The sequence below is a fragment of the Leucoraja erinacea genome, chromosome 26 (assembly GCF_028641065.1).
Source record: "Leucoraja erinacea ecotype New England chromosome 26, Leri_hhj_1, whole genome shotgun sequence".
In the NCBI taxonomy this organism is placed as follows: Eukaryota; Metazoa; Chordata; class Chondrichthyes; order Rajiformes; family Rajidae; genus Leucoraja; species Leucoraja erinaceus.
The window spans coordinates 13,748,111-13,756,911 of NC_073402.1; positions in this window are offsets into that span (position 1 = coordinate 13,748,111).

The following is an 8,801-nucleotide window of genomic DNA, read 5'->3' on the forward strand; positions in this document are numbered from 1 at the left end:
TTTCCTTTGCTCCATTGATGCTGCTGCACCCGCTGAGATTCTCCAGCACTTTTGTCTACCTTCGATTTCCCAGCATCTGCAGTTCGTTCTTAAACATCTTAAATAAGACTGGCCATGGTTCGCAACCATGATGTACACTGTTACCACACATACTTTGGTTGTGGCCTTAAGGCATTATCAACATGACCATTATGGAAGAATAATCAATCTCAGAATCATACAATACAGAAACATACAATACAGAAACAGACCCTTCAGCCCAACTCATCCATGCTGACCAAAATGCCACATTTACCTGCATTTGTCCATATCCGTTTAAACATTTCTGTGTTTCTAAACATTTCTGTGCAAAGAGTAGGAGTAAACGGGTCCTTTTCACAATGGCAGGCAGTGACTAGTGGGGTACCGCAAGGCTCAGTTCTGGGACCCCAGCTATTTACGATATATATTAATGATTTGGACGAGGCAATTGAATGCAACATCTCCAAGTTTGCGGTTGACACGAAGCTGGGGGGCAGTGTTAGCTGTGAGGAGGATGCTAGGAGGCTGCAAGGTGACTTGGATAGGCTGGGTGAGTGGGCAAATGCAGGAAAGTAGATTATTATCTGAATGGTGGCCGATTAGGAAAGGGGGAGATGCAACGAGACCTGGGTGTCATGGTACACCAGTCATTAAAAGTAGGAATGCAGGTGCAGCAGGCAGTGAAGAAGCCGAATGGTATGTTAGCATTCATAGCAAAAGGATTTGAGTATAGGAGCAGGGAGGTTCTACTGCAGTTGTACAGGGTCTTGGTGAGACCACACCTGGAGTATTGCGTACAGTTTTGGTCTCCTAATCTGAGGAAAGACATTCTTGCCATAGAGGGAGTACAGAGAAGGTTCACCAGACTGATTCCTGGGATGTCAGGACTTTCATATGAAGAAAGACCTGGATAGACTCGGTTTGTACTCGCTAGAATTTAGAAGATTGAGGGGGGATCTTATAGAAACTTACAAAATTCTTAAGGGGTTGGACAGGCTAGATGCAGGGAGATTGTTCCCGATGTTGGGGAAGTCCAGAACAAGGGGTCACAGTTTAAGGATAAGGGGGAAATCTTTTAGGACCGAGATGAGGAAAACCTTTTTCACACAGAGAGTGGTGAATCTCTGGAATTCTCTCCCGCAGAAGGTAGTTGAGGCCAGTTCATTGGCTATATTTACGAGGGAGTTAGATGTGGCCCTTGTGGCTAAAGGGATCAGGGGGTATAGAGAGAAGGCAGGTAAGTTGGATGATCAGCCATGATTATATTGAATGGCGGTGAAGGCTCGAAGGGCCGAATGGCCTACTCCTGCACCTATTTTCTATGTTTCTATGTTTAATCTATGTATCTGTCCAAATGGATTTTAAATGTTGTTATTGCACTGGGCTCAACTACTTTACCTGGAACTCATTCCATTTACCCATCATACTTTGTGTAACAAAATGGTGCCCCCTATTAAATCTTCCCACCGTCACTTTAAACCTATGCCCTCTAGTTCTTGATTCCCCTAATCTGGGAGAAAAACTCTGCATTCCCCTTATGGTTTTTGTATACCTCTATAGGATCATCCCTTTGCCTCCTGCGATCCAAGGAATAAAGTCCTAGCCTGTCCCATCACTCTATAACGCATATCCCCTCAGCCCTGGCACCATTCTCGCGTCTTCTCTGCATCCGTTCCAATTTAATGGCAATTCCCCATAGCAGGGTGAACAAAACTGAGCACAATATTCTAAATGCAGCTTCACCTACGTCTTGTACATCTGTAACATGATGTCCCAACTACTATACTCAGTTCCCTGACTGATGAAGGCCAAAAACCTTCTTCACCACTGTAACTGCCTGGTTGCCACTTTTAGGGAATGATGTACTTGTACTCATTGATTCCTCTGTTCTACTACATTCCTCGTGGCCTTACCATTCACTGCCCTGAATGGCCCTGCCCTGGTTTGACTTCCCAAAATGCATGGAAACAGGCCCTTCTGGCCACCAAGTCCACACTGACTATTGATCACCCATTCATACCCATTCACGTTGTTCAAAAGAGAAGCCAGCAAATCGCATTGTGAATGTACTGCACAAAATCATACAATATTGGGACAAAGAATAATGCATACTGCCAAAGGTCAGGAGAATGCATCCCTCCTTTCTATTACACGTCTTATATTAATTGATTATTTCCCTTGTAAAGGGCATAAATCTGAGCTCCTAATTAAAGCCAAAAACCTGTTCTTTGTGGGAAGATTAACACAAAATGCTGGAGTATCTCAGTGGGTCAGGCAGCATCTCTGACGTTTCGGGTCGATACTTTTCTTCAGACTGAGAGTCTTTGTGGATTTGCATTCAAAAATCTAAGGTAAACACCTGTTAATGAATAAATGGGCATTAATATCCCTGACTGGATATTTGGAAATGATTCGAGTAATGATGAGCCAATACAGGGAAGTCTGCAACTTTCTACGCAGTGCTGTTGGATCTGTCGGGAATTCTACATAATTTCAATGCACATACATAAACCAAGTACCTGTAGCTTGAAAATAAGAAAGACACTGCTAACGCAGCCAATCGAAAATGCTGGAAACACAGTGGTGGTCAGGGCAGCTTCTGTGGAAAGGGAAAGAGAATTAATGTTTCTGGGTCAAGTCCATAATGTTTCTGTTTCAAGACCCTTTGTCACAGTGAAAAAGAAAACAAGTTGGTTTAACCCAATGTAATGGTATGGCATGACTTTCCCTGCAACAATCTTGCTAGTTTATCTGTTAATTACATATGAGAGGCACAGTTAAGACAGTCAGATCCTTTTTTTTCCCTGGTTGAAAATTTCCAACACCAGAGGACACAGCTTGCCACACTGGTCACCACTGCCACCTGGCAATTTTCAATCAATTGCACAATTGGTAGGCACATCCCTTACAACGGTTCTTTATTAATATCGACAGAGCCATAAGGTGCACATGGGTCTGAACCATTGCTAACTCACAAAAGTACTTCGCCATTCAATTCATAAAACCCTGCTTCCAAGGCATATGACTTTCATCCAAATTTCTTCTTAAACACCACATCCATGTGCAAAGATTCTCTGTTTTACGTGATATGAGACTTGGAATATTGTTGATGTTATTTGAGCATAAGTCCTTCACAACCGTACCCAATTAGGGCTCATCCAACATTTCCCTATTGACATATGATGAAAGAATGAGCTGACTGGGCTTGTATTCACTGGAATTTAGAAGGATGAGAGGGATTCTTATAGAAACATAAAATTCTTAAAGGATTGGACAGGCTAGATGCAGAAAAAAATGTTCCCAATTGTCGGGGGAGTCCAGAACCAGGGGTCAGTTTAAGAATAAAGGGTAGGCCATTCAGGACGGAGATGAGGAAGAAGGTTTTCATCCAGAGAGTTGTGAATCTGTGGAATTGTCTGCCACAGAAAGCAGTGGAGGCCATTTCACTGGATGTTTTCAAGAGAGAGTTAGATTTAGCTCTCAGGTCTAAAGGAATCAAGGGATATGGGGAAAAAGCAGGAACGGGGTACTGATTTTAGATGATCAGCCATGATCAGATTGAATGGCGGTTCTGGCTTGAAGGATCGAAAGGCCTACTCCAGCACTTATGTTTCTATGTTTCTATTTGCATGTAAATCTTCTTACTTGACTCAAAGTCCATTTTATCGACATGAGGTCCATTTTCCATTCCTCTTCACACATCCCTTGCTGATTGAAGTACAATTTATAATGTATATGTGTTTTTTGGTCCTAACTACAAGCACAGCCCAACTGCCCAATTTTTGAATCACAAGGAACATGGAGCACTGTTAAAACTCATACATGTTATTTAGTCCATATGTTTAATTTTTTTGTGGTTATATATCTTGTTGCTTTTTTGTATGGCTGTTGGCAAATCATATTCCTTGTATGTTTACATATTTGGCTAATAAATTAATTGCAATTACAATAAATTAATAAATTAATAAAGCTTTTCCCTTTGAGAATAGGGAAGATTCAAACAAGAGGACATGACTTCAGAATTAAGGGACAGAAGTTTAGGGGTAATATGAGGGGGAACCTCTTTACTCAGAGAGTGGTAGCGGTGTGGAATGAGCTTCCAGTGGAAGTGGTGGAGGCAGGTTCATTGGTATAATTTAAAAATAAATTGGATAGGCATATGGATGAGAAGGGAATGGAGGGTTATGGTATGAGTACAGGCAGGTGGGACTAAGGGGAAAAAAAGTTGTTCGGCATGGACTTGTAGGGCCGAGATGGCCTGTTTCCGTGCTGTAATTGTTATATGGTTATATGGTTATTAATGATAATTCTCTCTACACATGCAATCATAACTGACATGTATATACGGAAACCAAATTTAACGTTCTCCCAGCTGAACAGAGGAGGGAGGTTTTGTCCAAACACTTTGGTACAGAATCAGAAGGTCAAAGGGTCTGTTTCCATGCTGTATTTCTCTGTGATAAGGAGATATGGAAATGGAGATAATCACATTACTCCCTGCACAAACAATCCTGTGTTTAAAGAGGGCTCATGTTCATAGGTTGGAGCAGAGTTAGGCCATGCAGCCCATTAAGTCTATTCAATATATTCAATCATGGCTGATCTATCTCTCCCTCTCAACTCCATTCTCCTGCCTTTTCCCCATAAACCCTGACACCCGGCTGCTGGAGAATGGATGAGAAGTGGATGGTTTCTTTCCATCTCTCGTTGGAGATTCCCCCACTGCCACACAGAAGTTGCCATGAATATTGGAAGTGTTTGAAACAAGAATGAAGCATTCCAAGATGTGACTCGAATGAAGCATTCTTTGCCAGAATAGCATGATGCTATGACTCCACTCAAACCATCATTACTACATGCGTAGGAAGGAACTACAGATGCTGGTTTAAACTGAAGATGGACACAAAAAGCTGGAGTAACTCAGTGGTAAAGGCAGCACCTCCGGAGAGAAGGAATGGGTGACGTTTTGGTTCGAGACTCTTCTTCAGAATTATTACTACATGCTCCACTGCAGTAAAATAAGTATTTATAATGGGGAAGTATTGCAGCATCTCATTTGAAAATCACTGCTCTTGTCATGAAGTGCGCCCCGAGGTGAGACATGGCAGGGTAGAGACATCAATCCTAGCAACTGCCACAATAACATTTATTTTCTCTGCACATTGAAACGTGTATTCTGGACTCAATGAGAATAAATTTGAACGTTATATTGTATCAAGAATTTTCTTTATCAAAACAAAATCAAATAGTATATGAACACTCATATATTTGCCTGTAACGTTAGGCAGCTCAGTGCCTTCCTCTTTTCACAGTCTTATATATAGATTTTGACATCCCATGCCAATGTTGCAATGCTTCCGCTTCTGCATTGACTTGACTGTTGGAAGGTTACTCCCTTTAATTTAGTTTTTTTTAATTTGTTATCCTTGGTCAGTGAGAAGCTCTATCCTGGATGAGTTGCTACACACTGCTGCCCAGAGCCAATTGATTGAGCAATGTGATGGGGTGATTGTGGCGGACAGGTAGGTGTGCTGAAGGGTGAGATCCTCACCTGCTGGGTCAGGAATGTCCCAAACCTACACAGCAGGCAATCTCTCCGGAGACAATGATCCATTCACCCGCTCCCACCCAAGCCACGCTATCTTTAATTCAAACTCCAAATCTGGACACAACCATAAATCACAGGTGGACACAAGGAACTGTAGATGCTGGTTTACAAAAAAAGACAAAGTGCTAGAGTATGTCAGCATCTCTGGAGAACATGAATAGGTGCCATTTTGGGTTGGGACACTTCTTCAGTTCATGATCAAGATCAGTTAATGGTAAAGATGAAGCAATGGAGATCTAGGAATTGAAAGTTAGTGAAGAGTTGAAGGGCGTGTGAGGTGTTTTGGATGCAAGTTGGAAGGGACTGGACAAGGAGGGATAGGATGGAAACAAGGTTCTGTGGGGCAGGAGCAAGTAGAAATAATCTGTCTGCCAGGGCTGTCCTGTATGTGGATTTTGGGAAGGAGATGAAAGTGGACGTTACAAGGCTGGGGAACTATAAGGCTGGAGGCTGTGAATGAATGATCACCAGACGTGAAGAGATCGGTAAGAGTCTGGGTGATGATGGTCTGGTGTTCGCCCATGGTCAAGGGGCAAGTGGTCTGAGGCAGGGACTCGTCCCGAAACATCACCTTTCCATGTTTCAGAGATGCTGCCTGACCCACTGAGTTACTTCAATACTTTGTGCCTTGAATCCCAGGTGTTTGTTCCCTTTTCCTCACATACCCTGCAAATCAAAGTAGACAATACGATAGGGTGGTCAAGAAGTCTTTCAGTACATTTGCCTTCATCAGTCAGGGTATTGAGTATAAAAGTTGGGTCATCAGAGTACCATTGTACAAGATGTTGGTGAGGCCACAGTTGGAGTACTGTTTTCAGTTTTGGTCACTCTGTTATAGGAAGGATGCCATTAAGCTGGAATGAATGCAGGGAAGACTTATGAGAATGTTGCCTGACCTACTGAGTTACTCCAGCACTTTGTGTCCTTTTGTGTCCAGCACCTGCAGTTCTTTGTTTCTACATGGATAGGCAAGGTTTAGAATGTTATGGCCAAACATGAGCAAATAGGACTCTATGACTCGATGTGTTTGTCGACATTACAACCATTTTTTTCCCTTGTATGTCAAGTATGTAAAGTTGTCCATGAAGACAGAATAAGGTATTTTTAAAATGTGAGCCTTTAATTCTTTATCGAACACCAGTGTATTAAATGATCTTTAGTAAGTCACTTTATAACAATCTTTCATAAGGCCATTACCAGGCTGGGGACGTTGATGTGGGTGACTATAACAGCTTCTCCTTGGTTCATCCTCCCTAGTCCTACTTCTCCCCTAGTTGCCTCCAACCTAGGGCCCTTAACACATCATTTACCCTAGTCCTCACTCCTCTATCTCTCCTCTGAGCCCCCCCTCCTCCTTCATGGTACCTCCAGCGAGCCCCCCTCCTCTGCCTTCCCGACCGTGCCTGACCCCCAGTCCCAACCCCTTTCAGGTCATCTCTATCCCTCTATAGTGCAGTGGGTCTGTACTCAGCAGAGACCTTACCTTCGTACCTCTGTGCCCACACCCCGACAAGCTCCGAGCCCACTATGATGTTGACCTCTTCTTCCGTTGCCTCCACCTCCAAACCCATTTCAAGATGTCTATTGCAAATCCACTTCATTCACTTTGACTACACCACCTGCCACCCTGCCTCTTGTAAGGATGCCATCCATTACTCTCAATTTCTCCATCTCCGCCACACCTGCTCCCAAGATGAGGATTTCCACTCTATGATATCCGAGATGTCTTTTCACTTCAGTAAACATGCTGTTGTAGACTGTGCTATCACCTGGGAGGTGGGTATATGGAATGAACTGCCAAAGGGGTAGTTAAGGCATATACTATCGCAACATTTTAAAGTCATTTGGACAGGGACATGGATAGGAAAAGTTTAGAGGGAGAGGTTTCAAATGCGGGCAGATGGAACTAGTGTGCATGGGGCATTTAAGTCGGCATGAGCAAGCTGGGCAAATGGGCTTGTTCCATGCTGTATGACTATTACTGGATATCTTTTGTGTCCTGGAGTACTGCTCTCACTCCCTCTCCCTCTAGATGGAACAAGGATAGTGTTCTCCTGGTCCTTGCCTTTCACCCCTCTGGTCTCCACATTTAACACATAATTCTCCAGCATTTCAAGGATGTGTTCTCAGCCCCCTTCTTTACTCCTTGTACACCCACGACTGTGCAGCCATATACATATCTAATTCAAATTTTAAATTTGCAGCTGACACTACCATTATGGGCCGGAAATCAAATAATAATGAGACGGAGTACAGGAAGGAGGTCGACAACATCGTGTCTTGGTGTCGAGACAACAACTTTTCTCTCAATGTCAGCAAGACAAAGGAGATAGTCATAGACTTCAGGAAGTGAAACGGTAAACGTATTCCAGTCTGCATTGACAACGCCGAAGTAGAGATGGTTGAAAATTCCTAGGAGTCAATATCACCAACAACTACTCCTGGATCACCCATATTGAACCAATAACCAAGAAAGCACACCAACCCCTCTACTTCCTGAGACCCCTTGGCAGGTTTGGCATGTCCCCTGCAACTCTCACCAACTTCTACAGATGCACCATAGAAATGCACCATAGAAAGCATTATATCAGGCTGCATCAAAGCTTGGTTTGGAAACAGCTCCATCTAAGACCGCAAAAAATTGCAGCGAATTGTGGATGCAGCCTAGACCATCACACAAACCAACCTCCATTTATACCTCACGCTGCCTCGGCAAGGCCAGCAACATAATTCCATCCAGGGACCCCAACAGCCCTTCCATGCATCTGCAGTTCACATACACCTCTTCCAACCTCGTCCATTGTCCATTGGTGCTCTTGATATGGCTCCCTTTACATCAATGAGACCAAGCCTAGACCAACCATTTCACTAAATACCTACACTCTATCTACCAAGCCAGCTGGAGCTCCCAGTTGCAAACCATTTCAACTTTCCTTCCCATTCCCATGCTGACTTCTCTGTCCTTGGCCTCCTCCATTGCCAGAATGAGGCCAAACACAAATTGGGGGAACAGTCTCATATTCCACTCAGGTAGCTTACAACCCAATGGTATGAACACTGAATTATCCAACCTCAAATAATACCCCAGCACCCACTCTTTCTTTTCCTTGCCTCCCCCCACCCAGTGCATTTCCATACCCCAGCCCAGTCAGTCTACCGCTTCCCCTCCTTC